We start from the raw sequence: 18718 nt of genomic DNA, 5'->3' as shown, positions 1-18718 counted from the left end.
GCCCTGCACCGCCATCGATGAGGGTCTTGGTAACTTGCATGTTGTTGATGACTGGGGAGCACAGCATCAGGAGGGTGCCAGCGGTAGCTGCGCAGTTGAGCTGGTCTGCCGAGTTGAACGTAATGGGGCACTGGGACCATCTGAGCGGGCGCGTGGCTTCAAGCTTGGGGGGGGACTGCAGTCACTTCACGAGCAAACTGCTTGAAGATACGCTGTGAGGCTGGGGCCTGGGCTCCGCCCAAGATGCAGGCGATAGCACGTGGTTCCTGGAAGCCCCCAGCCCCTCATCCTAATGGTGTTTGTCATTCCTTCTTGGCGGTGGTGGCAGCGGAGGGAGCCCAGTGTTGCCTTGAGGACGATCCTCACAAGGCTGATCCCTCCAGGCGCCCTCGCGAGGCTGATCCTGCCAGCGGTCCTCGCGAGGCCAATCGCGCCACTCCTGGCGCAGGCCACGATCGTCCCAGCGTCCACCACCACGCCCTCCTCAATGGTCGTAGCCCCAGTCACCGCGCTCGAGGCATCGACCAAAGCACCCTTCGCGAATGGCTCTAAGCTCTTGACAGTCGCTGGTGTTGTGGGTGTTCAGGTTGTGGAAGGCGCAGAACGGACGGCTGCCCTTGGATGACTCTGGTTGGTCTCTGCCACACTTGGTGTCTGGTTCCGCCGCGAGCATGGCTGCTCTCTTGCGCTTCACGTCCTTGGCCTTGGCCTTCTTCTCCTCTGGGTCCGCAGTAGGAAGCTCGAGGAGGGAAAGGCGCCCCTCCTCAGCTCTAGCACACTTGGTCACGATGTTGAACAGCTCCAGGGTCGTGCACAGCTCTTCATGGATGGTGATCTCCTCCTTCATCTTGACGTCGCAGACGCCATCAGAGAACGTAGAGATGATGGCATCGTCGGTCACCTTGGGGATCTTGATCCGTGCGCTATTGAAGTGTTGAGTGTACTTCTGCAGGGTCTCTCCTGGTTGTTGCTTGATGCAGCGCGGGTCGCCCGCAACTGGGGGGCGGTCACGAGTGCCCTAGAAGTTGGAGATGAAGCGGGTGCGCATTTCGTCCCAGGAGGAGATTGAGCCCGGAGGCAGGTTCAGGAGCCAGGAGCGGGCGCCTTCCTTGAGAGCCATGGGAAACCAGTACGCCATGACCCTCTCGTCGCCGTTGGCCGCTTCGATGCTCGGCTCATAGAGTTGCAAGAACTCTTCGGGGTCGGGGGTTCCATCGTAGCGAGGAGGCAGATCTGGATTGAACTTGCCCGGCCAGGCAACACTACGCAGCTCGGGGGTGAAGGCTCGGCAGCCAGTTGTGGTCACCGGGACCCGCCTTGGGGGTGGAGCTTGGTCTTGATGGGGTCCGTGCCCTACCGTAGCAGGTGGCGCGCGGGCTTGCCGCAGTAGCCGGTCCTGGCGCAGTTGTGCGAGGAGTGGCGGAGCATTTTGTCGTGGCCGAGGGACTTCTTGATAGCTTCTCTCTTCATGCGCGGGTGCTGGATGCGGTGGGTCGCGTCGCGGAGCCGCGCGTCTTGGCGCCAGGGCGCCGTCTTGGGCCTGAGGTGGGGGAGGCGCTCCGTGAGCTACGTCGCCCGTAGCTGGCGGAGGGCGAGGCAGAGAGAGGGACGGCGCAGGGGAGCCCCCTGCGGCGCGGACAAGCTCAGCGATGCGGTCGAGCCAGTCCTCGTAGAGGTCGTCGACCGGACGGTAGCGCGGGATCTCGTGCGCCATGAGGAGCACAGCCCGTGCATCCATGGGAGGGCGACGTGCATGGGAAGAAGAACCGGGCGGGGTCAGCGATGGAGTGGTGGTGCGGCCGTCCCGCCACACCGAGGAATGCAGCAAGGATGCTTGCTGCTCGTTCCCCGCCGGGCTGGTGGTGACATTGGCGGCAAGCCACGAGGAACTACCAGGCGGCCCGCCGATGGGAGCCGTCTAAGCAACATGGGCGGCGAGGGCAGCCCGGCGCTCGGCATGATCGCGACGCGCATCTGCCATGGAGACGGCGAAGCAACGGAGCGCAGAGCGACGGAAGGAGGCTTCAACGCACCCCTACCTGGCGCGCCAAATGTCGAATCACGGGTTCCGGCAAACCCTTGAGGTTCGAACACTAGTGTGCGCGCGAAGGTTTTCTCCCTATCGATCCACGCCCTAGCTCTGTAAGACATCGCGGATGAACTCAACGAACTCACAACACAGAAGTGGATGAACTCAACGAACTCACAGCACAGAAAGACACAAGATTTATACTAGTTTGGGCCACCGTTGTGATGTAATACCCTACTCCAGTGTGGTGGTGGTGGATTGCCTCTTGGGCTGATGAAGAACAGTTACAAGGGGAAGAATAGCCTCCTGAGGGTGAGGTGTTCTTGTGCTTGGTGGACTTGTGATCAGGTCGATCCTCACTTGTCTCTCGTCCCCTTGTGCTCTCTTTTTCTCTCCCTTTCACTATGGGGGCTAGTTCTACTTATATAGGCCCTGGTCCTCTCCCCAAATATTGAGCAGGAAGGGAGCCAACAACGGCCAATTTGAAAGCGGACAGCTAGTACAAGTTATCCTGACAAAAGGTGGTCTTCGCCTGACAAAGGCTCTGGTGGTGACGCCGTCTTGGGCTCCATGGTGACCTCCGTCCTACCGTCCTTCTAGTCTTGGTCTCGTTGCACCAATATGGAAACCTTTGCCTGATGCATGGTACTCCGCGCCTGTGCTCCCCCTTGACACCAAAGAGGAAACAAGGACACTGCGTGCGCCGGCGCCCGCATGGCACCCGCCTGGTCTCGATCGTCATGGCTCACGTCACGAGGACCTCACGAGGTTTGCCCTGCCTTGATCTCTCCGCCCCTCGCGAGCCTGCCTGGCGAGGCCGCTCCTGAGGAGGTCTTGCGTCGTCCGCCTCGCGAGGCTTGGCCCCTCGCGAGGGTCTTGAATGCCTTGCCGATGAAGATGGGCCATATAGACCTGCCAGCCCAGCCACACCGTGGGCCGCAGGCAGGCAAGTCTGGGGACCCCCGTCCCCAGGACGTCGACAGTATTCATGGACGATTTTTCCGTATATGGAACTTCTTTTGATGATTGCTTAAGCAACCTTGATCGAGTTTTGCAGAGATGTGAAGAAACTAATCTTGTCTTGAATTGGGAGAAGTGCCACTTTATGGTTAATGAAGGTATTGTCTTGGGGCATAAAATTTCTGAAATAGGTATTGAAGTTGATAAAGCTAAGGTTGATGCTATTGAAAATATGTCGTGTCCTAAGGACATTAAAGGTATAAGAAGTTTCCTTGGCCATGCCAATTTTTATAGGAGGTTCATTAAAGACTCTCAAAAATCTCCAGGCCTCTGACTAATCTCTTACAAAAAGATGTTCCTTTTGTCTTTGATGATGATTTTGTAGAAGCATTTGAAATACTTAAGAAAGCTTTGATTGCTGCACCTATTGTTCAGCCTCCTGATTGGAATTTACCCTTTGAAATTATGTGTGATGCTAGTGATTATGCTGTAGGGGCTGTTCTAGGACAAAGAGTTGATAAGAACTTAAATGTTATCCAATATGCTAGTAAAACTCTAGACAGTGCCCAAAGAAATTATGCTACTACTGGAAAAAAAAATTTAGCAGTTGTATTTGCTTCTGATAAGTTTAGACCTTATATTGTTGATTCCAAAGTAACTATTCACATTAATCATGCTGCTATTAAATATCTTATGGAAAAGAAATATGCTAAACCTAGACTTATTAGATGGGTTCTCTTGCTACAAGAATTTGATTTGCATATTATTGATAGAAAGGGAGCTGAGAACCCCGTTGCAAACAACTTGTCTAGGTTAGAAAATGTTCATGATGACCCACTACCTATTGATGATAGTTTTCCTGATGAACAATTAGCTGTCATAAATGCTTATCATACTGCTCCATGGTATGCTGATTATGCTAATTATATTGTTGCTAAATTTATACCACCTAGTTTCACATACCAACAAAACAAAAAGTTTTTCTATGATTTAAGACATTACTTCTGGGATGACCCACATCTGTATAAAGAAGGACTAGATTGTGTTATTAGACGTTGTGTACCTGAGCATGAACAAGAACAGATCCTACGCAAGTGTCACTCCGAGGCTTATGGAGGACACCATGCTGGAGTTAGAACTGCACATAAGGTATTACAATCCGGTTTTTATTGGCCTACTCTCTTCAAAGATTCCCGTAAGTTTGTCTTGTCTTGTGATGAATGTCAAAGAATTGGTAATATTAGTAGACGTCAAGAAATGCCTATGAATTATTCACTTGTCATTGATCCATTTGATGTTTGGGGCTTTGATTATATGGGACCATTTCCTTCCTCTAATGGGTATACACATATTTTAGTTGATGTTGATTATGTTACTAAGTGGGTAGAAGCTATTCCAACTAGTAGTGCTGATCATAACACCTCTATTAAGATGCTTAAAGAAGTTATTTTTCTGAGGTTTGGAGTCCCTAGATACTTAATGACTGATGGTGGTTCACATTTTATTCATGGTGCTTTTCGTAAAATGCTTGCTAAGTATGATGTTAATCATAGAATTGCATCTCCGTATCACCCATAGTCTAGTGGTCAAGTAGAATTGAGTAATAGAGAGCTTAAATTAATTTTGCAAAAGACTGTTAATAGATCTAGAAAGAATTGGTCCAAGAAACTTGATGATGCATTATGGGCTTATAGAACTGCATATAAAAATCCTATGGGTATGTCTCCGTATAAGATGGTTTATGGAAAAGCATGTCACTTACCTCTCGAACTAGAACATAAGGCATATTGGTCCATTAAAGAGCTCAATTATGATTTCAAACTTGCCGGTGAGAAGAGGCTTTTTGACATTAGCTCACTTGATGAATGGAGAACCCAGGCCTATGAGAATGCCAAACTGTTTAAAGAAAAAGTTAAAAGATGGCATGATAAAAGGATACAAAAACGTGAGTTTAATGTAGGTGATTATGTATTGTTATACAACTCTCGTTTAAGAATTTTTGCAGGAAAAATCCTCTCTAAATGGGAAGGCCCTTACGTTATCGAGGAGCTCTACCGTTCTGGTGCCATAAAAATCAACAACTTCAAAGGCACAAATCCAAGGGTGGTGAATGGTCAAAGAATCAAACATTATATCTCAGGTAATCCCATAAATGTTGAAACTAATATTATTGAAACCGTAACCCCGGAGGAATAAATAAGGGACACTTTCCAGAACGTTTCAGACTCCGAAAAGGAATAGGTATGAGATGCGGTAAGTAAGCCGACTCCAAAACAGTTCTAATAGCATTTTTTTTCTCCGTTTTGGGATATTTAAGAAAATAGGAAAATAAGAAGCAGTTCGGGAAGGACACGAGGCTTCCACGAGGGTGGAGGGCGCGCCCCCTACCTCGTGGGCACCTCATGTGCTCTCCGGACTCTGTTTTCTTGCACGATACTTCTTTTGGTCAGTAAAAATTCATTATATAATCTACCGAAGGTTTTGATCACCGTACCACGCAAATATCTCTTGTTTTTGTTTCGAGCTGTTTTCTGTCAGGGTTGTCAAGGTCAGGCAACATGTCATCTCCCTCCTCCAACAATGAGGGCAACGATGCTTGGCTAATGAAGATAGAGCTGAAGAGAGAAGATCCCAGAGAGATCACCAAGGATGATGGGATCAAGAAGGCCATGGGGAATTAAGTTCCGGTAGTAGTAGACGAGACTTCCTTCAACCTCATCACAATCTCTTTACCCCAATGGAGATTGAGCTTTCAAGATGATTGAGTTAGCTCGCATTTGAAACAAGTATCTCACAAGTGAAAATATTTTGTTGAAGGAGCATATCATCACACTCAAGGGCATTATCCGCTAATTGGAGGATCTCCTACGCTCGATGTGCAACTATCCATCATCACCAACGCCTTCTTCACCAACAAAGAAGAACTGAGTATCGGGTATGGCCACTCCCCTTGGCTACTCCCAAGCTTGGGGGAGTGCCCCGGTATCGTATCACCATCACACTCTTATCTTTACCATTTTTCTTAGTTCAATCCTTTTGGTAATATTTTGATCTAGTAGAATAAAGTTTTAGTATGATATAGTTTTGAGTTCTGCTTTATGATCCTTCTATGTAATCGAGTCCGTGAGCTATATATAATAAAGATTATGTATGAGTCAAGGGCCTGATTATCTTGCTATGATCTTGAGGGAACAAAAATAAAAATAAAAGAGAAAGAATAAAAATAAATAAAGAGATCATATGGATCTTATGGAGAGTAATGACTTCACATATAAAGAGTATGATGAATAAAAGTTGTTGAGAGTTCACAAACATAGTTTTGGTCATCGTTGTAATTAATAGGAAGTAATAAAGAAAGAGAGGTTTTCACATATAAATATACTATCTTGGACATCTTTTATGATTGTGAGCACTCATTAAAATATGACATGCTAAAAGGTTGAGGTTGGACAAGGAAGACAACGTAATGGGTTATGTTTTCTTACATCTGAAATAAATCATATTTTCATGGATCATCCAACATGTTGAGCTTGCCTTTCCCTCTCATGCTAGCCAAATTCTTTGCACCAAGTAGAAATACTACTTGTGCTTCCAAATATCCTTAAACCTAGTTTTGCCATGAGCGTCCACCATATATACCAATGGATTGAATAAGATCCTTCAAGTAAGTTGTCATTGTTGCAAGCAATAAAAATTTCTCTCTAAATATGTATGATTCACTAGTACAAATGCCCGTGCGTTGCATCGGGCGAAAAAGGGGCACGACCGTGCGTTCAGACGTGAAGAAGCCACCTTAGCATTCTTCATCTATTTTTATGGAAGATTAGTTTTTCTTGGAATAGATTGTCTGTCATTTTTTTATTTTCTAAAAAACACGGAAATTTCCTTATTTTTAATAAAAGGTAACATTTTCATAAAAACTGGAACGCTTTTTTAAGAACAGTTATTATTTTTATGAAAATTTGTGCATTTCTTTGAAGAAGAACATTTTTAAGAGCTTTCTTTGAAAAGTTTTTTTTTTGTACATTTCTAAATGGAATTTTTTTAGTAATTATTTTTTGGAATTTATAACCTTTTTAAAATTCCGCACGTATTTTTTGCAACCAAGAAAAGTGTAAACACGTGTAAAACTCTGACCATTTTTAAAAATATTTTTACCGTGTTGACTTTTTATAGATGGTTAGTTTTTTTAGGGGTTACAGACGGTTAGTTGTTTTGTTGGGAATAGTTTATTTATTTCTTAATTATTTCGGCTTGGCCCAAACAAATCACTTGACCTAGACAGAAGGGACGCACGAACTCATCTTCCTTATCATACTTCTCGAAAGAAAATCTTCCTGCCCCTCAAAAAAATTCGGTTGTCTGCTTCTCAAAAGAAAAGCAGGACATCTTTGACAGACCATAGTTCCTCTGTTCAGAAAGTCTCCTTTGATATAAAAATGATATTCATCGCTGGATGCAAAATGAACGCCCATGTATAAGTCTAGGACCAAAAACATAAAGCATTGTAAGTCCGTTTCACAAATCTATGATATATATATATGATTCAAAAAACATGTCAGCTAAGCTAAAAGGTCTCATCCATCATTGAAGGAAATAATTTTATATTTAAACATGCCAATTTTGTGGGCACTTCATCTCACTACAATTTTATTACTTCAGAGAGATAAGATACATGTAGATGCATAATGTTTCTCTCTCATGCCAATTAGCTAATCAACAGGGCACAAAATAGGGAGATAAACTATGGCAAGCATGCAACCGAATTGACATAGAAACAACTTTGAATTTAGTTCAATAGTAATGGAAGGACTAGAATTAGTGAATCATAAACATGAAGGGTCGAAGCACTAAGTCAGCATGTGCTCAGTTCGGTCACCATAATCTACTTTATCTTCGTTGTGGGTTAAATGATCATCTACTTATCTCGTAGTAAAAATTCTCAGCAAGCCTGAATATGAATTAGATTATAGGCCAATCACTTGCTCCAAACTTCCTAGAACTTTTCACAAAAAAATTACAGTGCCTATACTTTGAGCCAAATACTACTATTCTTAAGACAACATTATTGAGTAATTAATCTTTCCAGTAGGCTTTTCACCAGTGACGTGTTATGTATTACTACTGAGAAATAGTAAATATGATAATAATAAAACTAAAATTTTGCAGTTGAAAACATGGATTATGTAGCAGACCAAATAGTCCTAAACCTGAAGCAAAATAGAACAAGGCATATAAAAGTATTCTATAAGAAAAAACACCATGCACACTCTTTTATTTTTCATCTGCAGATTTGCGTTACTGGCATCCGAAATAGAGTAGTCCAAAATCCATCTCCTCTTACAAACCCTTAAGAACCGAGCAATTAAACATCATGGAAAGGTAGAACTGACATAAATTCGTACCAAATTTTACCTGGCAGCTCCAAAAAGTTAACAGGCTGTCACAAAAGACCATTGTTCTCTGCCCCTATATGACATCTGCACCAAAATTACAAGAATAAAGAACCACTTTCTCCTCTAAACTTAATTAGCACATGTATCTCGTATGGATGATGTTTGCTCAACTTTGTTTAATCCGCTCACAGGAATAGAATCTTCTATGAGTAATAACCACAATCATGGCACTTGCAATGCCCACAATGGTATGGACCCAATACCCCTCCTACTCTGCTCTCTCCCCTGCCGGTGTTTTCCATTATGTCAGAGGATGTCGCCACGTGGGATGCTGAACGGAGGCACTGCCCCCGGGATCTGGATGTTTCACAGGAAGCTTGTTCACCCAATCAACCTACATCCCTGATGTCATATGAGAAAAATTACATCTGAAACATCAACACAAAATCAAGAATAAGTCTTCATGTTTAATGAGGTAGTGCTAAATCAATTTCCTATGCCGCTTAGTCATTCTGCAAATCTAGTGTCATATTTGATTTCATGAAGCCATATAAAAGATATTTCCCTGATAAAGTAATAATTCTTCAAACACAAATTTCTTGTGGGAATTAGCACAAACATTTGCTTGGCAACCAAAACTCAGGTTCTGCATATTACATTGTACTATAGTAACGTAATGGGTACTATTAATCTTCTGAAACATAATAAGAAGGGCTAGCTTATAAACAGAAAACATCGTTTTATAGCTCAATAAGTATTAGCAAACATGACATGATAGCAGGAGTGCTATGATCAATTTTACAGAATTGGGCAATAATGTAACAAGGCGTTCAGCTTGTTTGGGCAAATGATGTTCAGTATGTTCAGTTTGATCTTACCAAAAGGATCAACGTAATACAAGACAGGGGAACTGAACCAAGAATACATTGGTGCCTATCAATAACTCCCAATTGGATTTCGCCTTAAACCAGTGCAGGGGTGGCAGGGGAGCACATGTGTATACCTGCACGTGGTCGTGAAGATTGGTTCAGACGAAGTAGCATCCTCGTCGGCATTGCAGAGGAGGGCTTGAGTGGAGGAGCCGGCTTCCATGGATAGCACACGCTGAGATGGGGAGCGGCTACACGACAGAAAAAATTCAGAGGCCAGCAGCACATTAGAAATCTACCAAGAGTTGGCCTGCAGTGTTGGAGTATATAGTCAATGTTCTCAAGACTTTGCAGATTCAACTTCTCAAGTAAATTGATCCGTTTTACACATTATGAACATTCAGAAGCAGATAACAAAACTATCGGGCGGCTATTCACTGTTGCTAAAATTGTATCTGACCATTAGATGACTAAGTCACCAGAGAAGCTGTTATGTATATAGAACGTGTACTTCCAACACTCATGGGTGCTGCCCACAAGCTAGAACAAAATCTCTGATACAAAATCAATTAGGGAGAGCATGCCCATGCCACTGAACTCTCACGCGACCTGGAGGTTGTTGTTGGCCACAGGATGAACCAGCATCTCTAGCAGTTAGCAACGACGCGAGATACGCTTTTTACGGGGAGGAGAGGAATCGGGACACATACCTGGATCCGCCGACCTGAGCCACCACCGAAATCTATGATGTCCTTACTCTGCCTTCTCTTCTCCCCATCTCACCTCCTCTCTCTCCCACGTCTCTTCTTCCTAGGAGACCGAGGCGCCACGACCATGGAGCGCCGGTCGCCGCACTGGATCCTGACCTGATCCGCCTCGCCCCGACGTCTGCGACTTCCCCACTTTCCGGAGCCCTGCCGCCATCGTCCTACATGTCCCGACCGGATCGGGAGCGCCGCCGCTCGATCTAAAGCCAAACGTGCACAGCGGGTTGACGAAGAGAAATACTAAACCATTTTTTCTTCACGCATCGAGAACTGCGGGTTAAATTAGCCAGAATACAGGGACCTTTGTGTAAAAACGCCGCGACGGTGAACCCAGAGACTCAATCCGTGCTTTATTATTAGTGAGAGATTAATGTGGAGAAAATAAGCTTTATACGATCTTATGAAGTGGAAGAAATAAAAGTGACGGACTGCATAATAAAGGTCCATATCACAAGTGGCAATATAAAGTGACGTTCTTTCGCATTAAGATTTTGTGTTTCCAACCATAAAGGCACATGACAACCTCTGCTTCCCTCTTCGAAGGGCCTATCTTTTATTCTTGTCTTATACTTCATACAAGAGTCATGGTGATTTTCACCTTCCTTTTTACATTTTGTCCTTTGGCAAGCACAATTTGTTGCAAAGATCCTGATATATATAGCTAATTGGATGTGAGTTTTCATGAACTATTATTGTTGACATTACCCTTGAGGTAAAAGGTTGGGAGGCAAAACTATAAGCCCCTATCTTTCTCTATGTCCGACTAAAACTTCATACCCATGAATATTGCGTGATAGCAATTGTGAAAGACTAAATGATAGTTCAGTATGTGGACTTGCTGAAAAGCTCTTATATTGACTCTTTCTAATGTTATGATAAATTGCAATTGCTTCAATGACTGAGATTATAGTTTGTTAGTTTTCAATGAAGTTTCTAATTCATACTTGAAATTGTGAATCAATTGTTACTTTAGCATAAGAAATCATATGACAATATATATATATGTTGCTGCTCTAAGAATGATCATGATGCCCTCATGTCTGTATTTTATTTTATCGACACCTCTATCTATAAACATGTGGACATATTTTTTGATTTCGGCTTCCGCTTGAGGACAAGCGAGGTCTAAGCTTGGGGGAGTTGATACGTCCATTTTGCATCATGCTTTTATATCGATATTTATTGCATTATGGGCTGTTATTACACATTATGTCACAATACTTATGCCTATTCTCTCTTATTTTACAAGGTTTACATGGAGAGGGAGAATGCCGGCAGCTGGAATTCTGGACTGGAAAAGGAGCAAATATTAGTGACCTATTCTGCACATCTACAAAAGTCTTGAAACTTCACGGGAGCACGATTCAGAATATATAAAAAATATTGGGCGAAGGAAGTACCAGAGGGGGCTACCCACCATCCACGAGGGTCGAGGGCACGCCCTACCCCCCTGGGCGCGCCCCCCCTGCCTTGTGGGCCCCCTGGCAGCCCTCTGGTGACCATCTTCTCCTATATGAGGTCTTTCGTCCGGGAAAAACTCATAAGCAAGCTCACGGGATGAAACTCCGCCGCCACGAGGCAGAACCTTGGTGGAACCAATCTAGGGCTCCAGCGGAGCTGTTCTGCTGGGGAAACTTCCCTTCGGGAGGGGGAAATCATCACCATCATCATCATCATCGATCCTCTCAATGGTAGGGGGTCAATCTCCATCAACATCTTCACCAGCATCATCTCATCTCAAACCCTAGTTCATCTCTTGTATCCAATCTTTGTCCCAAAGCCTCAGATTGGTACATGTGGGTTGCTTGTAGTGTTGATTACTCCTTGTAGTTGATGCTAGTTGGTTTATTCGGTCGAAGATCATATGTTCAGATCCTTTATGCATATTAATACCCCTCTGATTATGAACATGAATATGATTTGTGATTAGTTACGTTTGTTCCTGAGGACATGGGAGAAGTCTTGCTATAAGTAGTCATGTGAATTTGGTATTCGTTCGATATTTTGATGAGATGTGTGTTGTCTTTCCTCTAGTGGTGTCATGTGAACATCGACTACATAACACTTCACCATTGTTTGGGCCTAGGGGAAAGCATTGGGAAGTAATAAGTAGATGATGGGTTGCTAGAGTGACAGAAGCTTAAACCCTAGTTTATGAGTTGCTTCATAAGGGGCTGATTTGGATCCATATGTTTCATGCTATGGTTAGGTTTACCTTAATACTTCTTTTGTAGTTGAAGATGCTTGCAATAGGGGTTAATCATAAGTGGGATGATTGTCCAAGGAAGGTCAGTACCCAAGCACCAGTCCACCCACATATCAAATTATCAAAGTACCAAACGCGAATCATATGAACGTGATGAAAACTAGCTTGACGATAATTCCCATGTGTCCTCGGGAGCATTTTCCTTTATATAAGAGTTTGTCCAGGCTTGTCCTTTGCTATAAAAAGGATTGGGCCATCTTGTTGCACCTTACTTACTTTTATTACTTGTTACCCGTTACAAATTACCTTATCACAAAACTATCTGTTACCGATAATTTCAGTGCTTGCAGAGAATACCTTACTGAAAACCACTTATCATTTCCTTCTGCTCCTCGTTGGGTTCGACACTCTTACTTATCGAAAGGACTATGGTAGATCCCCTATACTTGTGGGTCATCAAGGAGTAGTACTAGTACTGCTGTATTACGAGTACGTAGTAAATAATAGCCTCATCCCTTCGCTAAGGAACGATCATGGAGCTACAGTTGGAAGGGATGAGGCCCTGCGGTTACTACGCTCTTATCTCCTCCTCGCCAGTTCCCCTCCCCCCGAAGAGAAGGCAGTTCGTCGCTGCTCCCATGGATTCGCCAGGCGGTTCTCCTCCTCGTCAGGGCTGGGAGACCTTGGACGATGATCCTTTGGGAGAAATCACATGCCGCTCCGACGTCCTCACCGGCGCAAGACTAGATGCTTCCTGCACCACCTTTTTCAAGATGGTGCTTAAACAGGCTTAGGAAAAGGTCATGCTTGTTGGTCTTCCATTAATCCTCAAGGAGAAGGTTCTTCTATGGGACAATCCTTCGAACAGTCCACCGCTCCCTGGCCATGGTTGCACGTTGACTCCGCTAGAGTTGCCGACGTTGAGAGGTAGTCGGATTTTTTCCGATGAGCAGGCTAATCATGTAGTACTTAGTTATTCCATTTCCATCCCGTAATTTCTCCACTGCCCACCGTCTTATATATAGGTCTAGGTCGGTGCCAACGAAGATTGGCTTGCATACCTCCGGCCGGATACCACCATCATTTCTGCACAACCTCCACAGCAGTGCGGCCGTTCCCGTAGACCCCTTCTCCACCATTGGGATCGGCCTTCCGGACTGGCTGGACTTGAATACGTATGATGATGCCTACATGAGATTGAAGAGGATAGCAATTGCGGACCCGCCGACAAAGCGATGCGGCTACGATGATTTCTATCTCATCGCGGTGTTCGACATAAGGATTTCCATCAATGCAAGAGGCAGTAACGGCAGAGGCTGGCACATGTTGGCCGCGGCAGATTCGTACCCCTACACGTTCAAAGACGTCGTGCGCCATCTAGGCTGCATCTTTGCGGTGACAAGCCAGGGGACTTGTTTCATCTGGTTGCCACCCTACGGTACGGGAGATTACAAACGGAATGCACAAACCATCATTTGCATCCCTAATAGTACTCCATTATTTTGCAGGGACCAGTCATCCCCCGATCAAAATAAGATCGCCGATCCTGGATGTGCATTTGCATCCACGATTCGGTCTAACCTGGAACCTTGTAGCTGACTTTGGCATATTGGGATCAACTATCTTAGCAGTCGTTACCCATGGTACCACTGATGTGCAACATGGTCACACAATCTACCACGATCGGACCGTCACCATCTACCCAGGTATTCCATTTATTATTGTATTTTTTAACCCTCTCGCCTTCTCTTTCATTGTTGTACTAGTTACTAGTACTAGTAGGAGTACTTTTTACCTTGGAGGATGCGTATAGGTAGCTAGGCCCTTGAAGACTTGAACCCACTAGCTGCCACCATTTTTGTTTTTCCATGTCTTACTATCTCATCCATGTAGCCAAGAGTGGCTATATATAATAAGCCAGTTATTTTACTTCCTCTATACCGGAGTAGTACTATTTGCTACACAGTATTACTGACCGCCATATTTGGGCACAACATTATTATGCATGGACCTTGACTATGTACGTCGCCATGTGTCCAGATCTGAGATGATGCATATACTAGATGAACGGCGCTGAGTTCGACCCCCGTGATGCTACGTGGGTGTCGAGGAACACTCTTGGAGTGTACTGGCTTTTCATTGGGGATAGCTACCCCATTGTGAAGTGGATGCCACCTTCCGTGCATGACACCGAAGTCCTGCCATTCATGAAGCATGGTTGTGTCTTCAGTGCGCACCGCTGGATGAACGACGTGTTAGGACGCGCTATCCCTGATTTATGTCGCTTCAGCTTGGATGAGTCTCCATCATGTGGAACCGGACTAGAAAGTTGTGACAATGATTCATGTTGCCCACCGCTATGGATCGTGCCATCCATGAAGAACACCTGGGACTGGAACCTAGAGGAGGACATGTAGCCCATCTATAACGTGTAAGTGGAGTATGGTAAATTGTGAACGGTGGCGCTATGAATATATGTAGACTAGTCATGCAAACAATTATCACATGAATTGGAGATGAACTTGTGTGGCATACTGGCATTTGTCCTTTAGAATTTATTAGTAGTAAATGTGTTATGTGTACGTGCAACTTGTGTGGTTGATGCACGGGCTCCAACATGCTCTTTGAGAAAAAAAAGGTGGCATAGCTTTGGATATAGGTGACGTGGCGGCATCATACAGTAGCATCTTTCGCTATAGTTGTAGTATACTCCTACTAGGACGGCAACTCCTATAAAACCTTGCGCTTGGCTCTTTGCCTCTTCGGGAGGTTCAACAGTTCATACTCGTGTGAACCTTGCACTTGGCTCTTCGCCTCTTTGGAAGGTCCAACAATGATGATACTACAGTACAATATGCTTCTGGCAATCTGACACCGATTGAACTGTTGCACGTCCACCGCGAGGGCGAGGGCGAGGGAAAGGGAGATGTAGTCAAAACCCTCTCCTTGTCCTATGAGCCACCGCACGCGTTGGCGAGGGAGAGGCGTAGTAAGCAAGCTTCTCCTCGTTCGGTGAGTTAATGGGACACATCAAAGCAGTACTAGTACTAGTCCATACTGCGTCCTTTCCGGTTAATATGGCTTAATTTGAAATGAGAAAAATACACTGGCGGTCAACGTATGTAACAATACGCTCTTTACGGTAACTATATGTAGGTGATTATACGATCACTAGCTCATCGCATAGCACCGTACTACACCCTACTGACCGGCCACATAGTCGACGTGGCACTTTGTTGATTGGTTAAATTGCCACCTGGTTTCTGGGTCCCACATGTTAGTTGGCAGAGTAAAGAAATCAGTTAAACAAAACTTTACGCAGGCGCGACAGGAGTCCAACCCTAGCGCGCGAACCACCCTGGCTGTGTATGTGAGTGCATGCACATGTACTCCCTCGGTCTTCCAACAAAGAGTGTACATCAGCTAAAAAACAAAGAGTGTACATCTGCACTTCCAATGCATTTAGCCTTTAATCTAAATCGATATTGATTGACTAATGCACCAACTTGTGCTCTAGCTATAGGCTACATGTCTATCCTTAATTAGAGCATGAAACAACCTTCATTTAATGTGTAAATCTCTAAATGTAAAGTCTTTCACGGGCATAGGGAGTAGGTTGAGCACTTGAGCGTGAACATGTGTGTTGCATCATGTGTTGTGTGCCACATGGGTGCGTGAGTGTTGCGTGCGTCCATGTGTACATGTGAGTGTTGCATGTTGCATGCATGCATGCATGCATGAGGCTTTTACTCACTCCCATTGACATGTTCATATTTAAAGCTTCCTCTATTCCCTCCATATGGTGATACTCCATCTGTTCCCAAATACAGAGTAAAAGCCTCCCTCTGTTCCCAAATACGGAGTATTTGTCTTTCTAGAGATTTTAACAAGTGACTATGTACGGAGCAAAATGAGTGAATCTACACTCTAAAATATGTATACATACATCTGTATGTTGTATTCCATTTGAATGTCTAAAAATACTATATTTAGGAACGGGGGGAGTAGCAAATAAACATTAAGTTCTCTTGTTTTCCCTCCTTGGTCACGGTGCACAACCAAAGATGACTTCACCTAGATGGAGGGAGTAGATGGTCAAAGTTTGACACAAAATTAATGCATTGGTAAACATAATTTTTTGAGGAAAACGAGTGCATTAATTGAGTGTTTTGCAAACTACAAAAATTATTCCACCATTCATCATCTACCTTGGTTGATGAGATTTTTGAATTGAGCCCTATAAACTGGAAAGGAGGTAGTGGTACTCCTACATTATTGGCGTCGGGTGCCTTGGCCAATGTTTCATCTTGTTGGACAGGATGAGCGTACAGGCATAGGGATACTGTAGATAGGAAGTCTACGCGATCCATTATTCCCCATCTGGGTCAGAGAGAACTATTCAACTAGTCTTCAGAGTGAAGTGACAATACACGCGGCAGTAGATGGGACACTTAATTGATAAGCTGAACCAGCATGTTGGTGTTACTAAATCAGCCTTACCCAGTACTACCATCGTGTTTGCCATTGGAGCACGCTTCCGCAAATACGCCTACGCACCTCTCTCCTCCATTAACTGACATATGGGCCCTCTTGAGGTAGACCCACATCTCATCGCGTAACTATTTACACTCCGAAAGACGGTATATCCTAGTAGTAGTACTAGTAGAATTGAGATTTAATGCACTTTCTTCCCCGTCTTTCACTCTTCTTCCTCCTCTCTTCTTCTTCCTCCTCTCTTCCCCATCGCCGGCCGCACACCATTTCCCCCTGCTCACTGCTCGCCCGCCCACGCCATCTTCATTGGTAGCTCGTGCATACCATATCCCCCCGCTCACTGCTCGGCCACACACGCCATCTTCTTCGCTCGTCCGCCCGAATCCACTTCCTCGCTGGCTTGCAGGCACCAAAAAACCCCCAATCACTCAGCGCCCTAAAAAACCCTATGGAAGAACTAACTAACACGCAGAGCCGCGATTGGAATTCCCTCCCCGATGTCCTCTTGGAGCAGATCTGTAATCTTATGGACCTGCTCAACACCGTCCGTCTGGCTGCATGCTTGGTGTCTGTGTACCGTCTACTCATCTGCAACCGGCCGGCTCTTTTCAAGACACCCTGCTTGCTGATGCCCGATCCTCGCAGGTGGCCCAGACACCGACTTGACGATCCTACGGAGGTTGTCGTGGTGCCCCTCGACATGCTACCACTACCTGTCCACATGTCCTTCATCCGCGGCCACTACTGGGCGGGCATGAAGGCCAACTGGATCATCCTCATCCACCAATCTGGTAGTCCGTGGCGTCTCGTGGATATTTACACCCAGCGAGAATCACCCTTCCATCGTTGGATACCGCCGCCATCGAGCCTCATGACCTGCCGGACACTCCTGCCTACTACGCACAAGACGCGTCGAGCTTTTGGCTCGACCTTTGTTTGCTGAAAGTTGTAATCTGGGAAGTGCCCACACCATCAGAAGACTACATGGATTACAAGCTCATTGCCTTGTTCAACATGGGATTAGTCTATGTGGAATCCGGTCGCCATACATGGTTATGGCTCATCGTCAATCCTGTTGGGGCAACATTTCTGTCTGATGCTATAGTGCATGATGGCATTGTTTACGCGATCGGCGTACAGATTGGCTGCCTATACTAGTGGAATCTATCATCGTGTAATTGTTCTATCTCATCTCATCTTTACCATATGAATACGATTGCCTGTTCATTGTTACAAATTTAGAATAGATAGTATGCCTATAACCACATCATTCCTATATGTTCCTCTTATTTCCTAGATTTTTATGACAACGCATGTTATTGCTTAGAGTTCATATGAGCACAGTAGTAAGTTCTATGGTAGAATATGAGTAGGCCCTGTCATAGTTGTTTTCCTCTTATTGTTACATGATGTTTGAACCATGACATATTGCTAGAATATGAAAGCCATTGGCTTATTTTTTTAACTTGGGGTATGATTATGACCACGGCATTGCAATTTTGTGTCTATGATATGTGTCACTTTATAATAATCTTAATTCCACACATACTCTGAACATGATTGTTTATTTTTGTCCTTTTGGTCTCCAATTTGAATTGTTGCAGCAGACGCAAATGCGCTGGCCTTCATGATTCTAGGACCTGGAATCATACCAGCCCATGGGTGGTGGTTTATCGCTCGTTCAGTTGACGGCGGTCATTTGATGCTCATTCTCACGTACCAAATTGACCAAACTTGTGATGGCCTGGCTTATTAGGGATGATAGACTACTCATATCAATAAGGAATTCCTTCTTTTTCGGTAGCCCATTCGGACAGAACTCCAAAGTTAAGCGTGCTCAGCTTGGAGTAGTGTCAGGATGGGTGACCGACCGGGAAGTTGCTCCCGGGTGCGCATGAGTGAGGACAAAGTGCGCAGAAAAGACTAGTATTGATCTGTGGGGCCAGTCTAGATCCCGCCAGGAGTAACGACCACCGGCGGGTGTGTTCGAGGCGTTA

Source organism: Triticum dicoccoides, chromosome 1A (assembly GCF_002162155.2).
Source record: "Triticum dicoccoides isolate Atlit2015 ecotype Zavitan chromosome 1A, WEW_v2.0, whole genome shotgun sequence".
Taxonomy (NCBI): domain Eukaryota; kingdom Viridiplantae; phylum Streptophyta; class Magnoliopsida; order Poales; family Poaceae; genus Triticum; species Triticum dicoccoides.
This window is presented reverse-complemented; position numbering follows the sequence as displayed.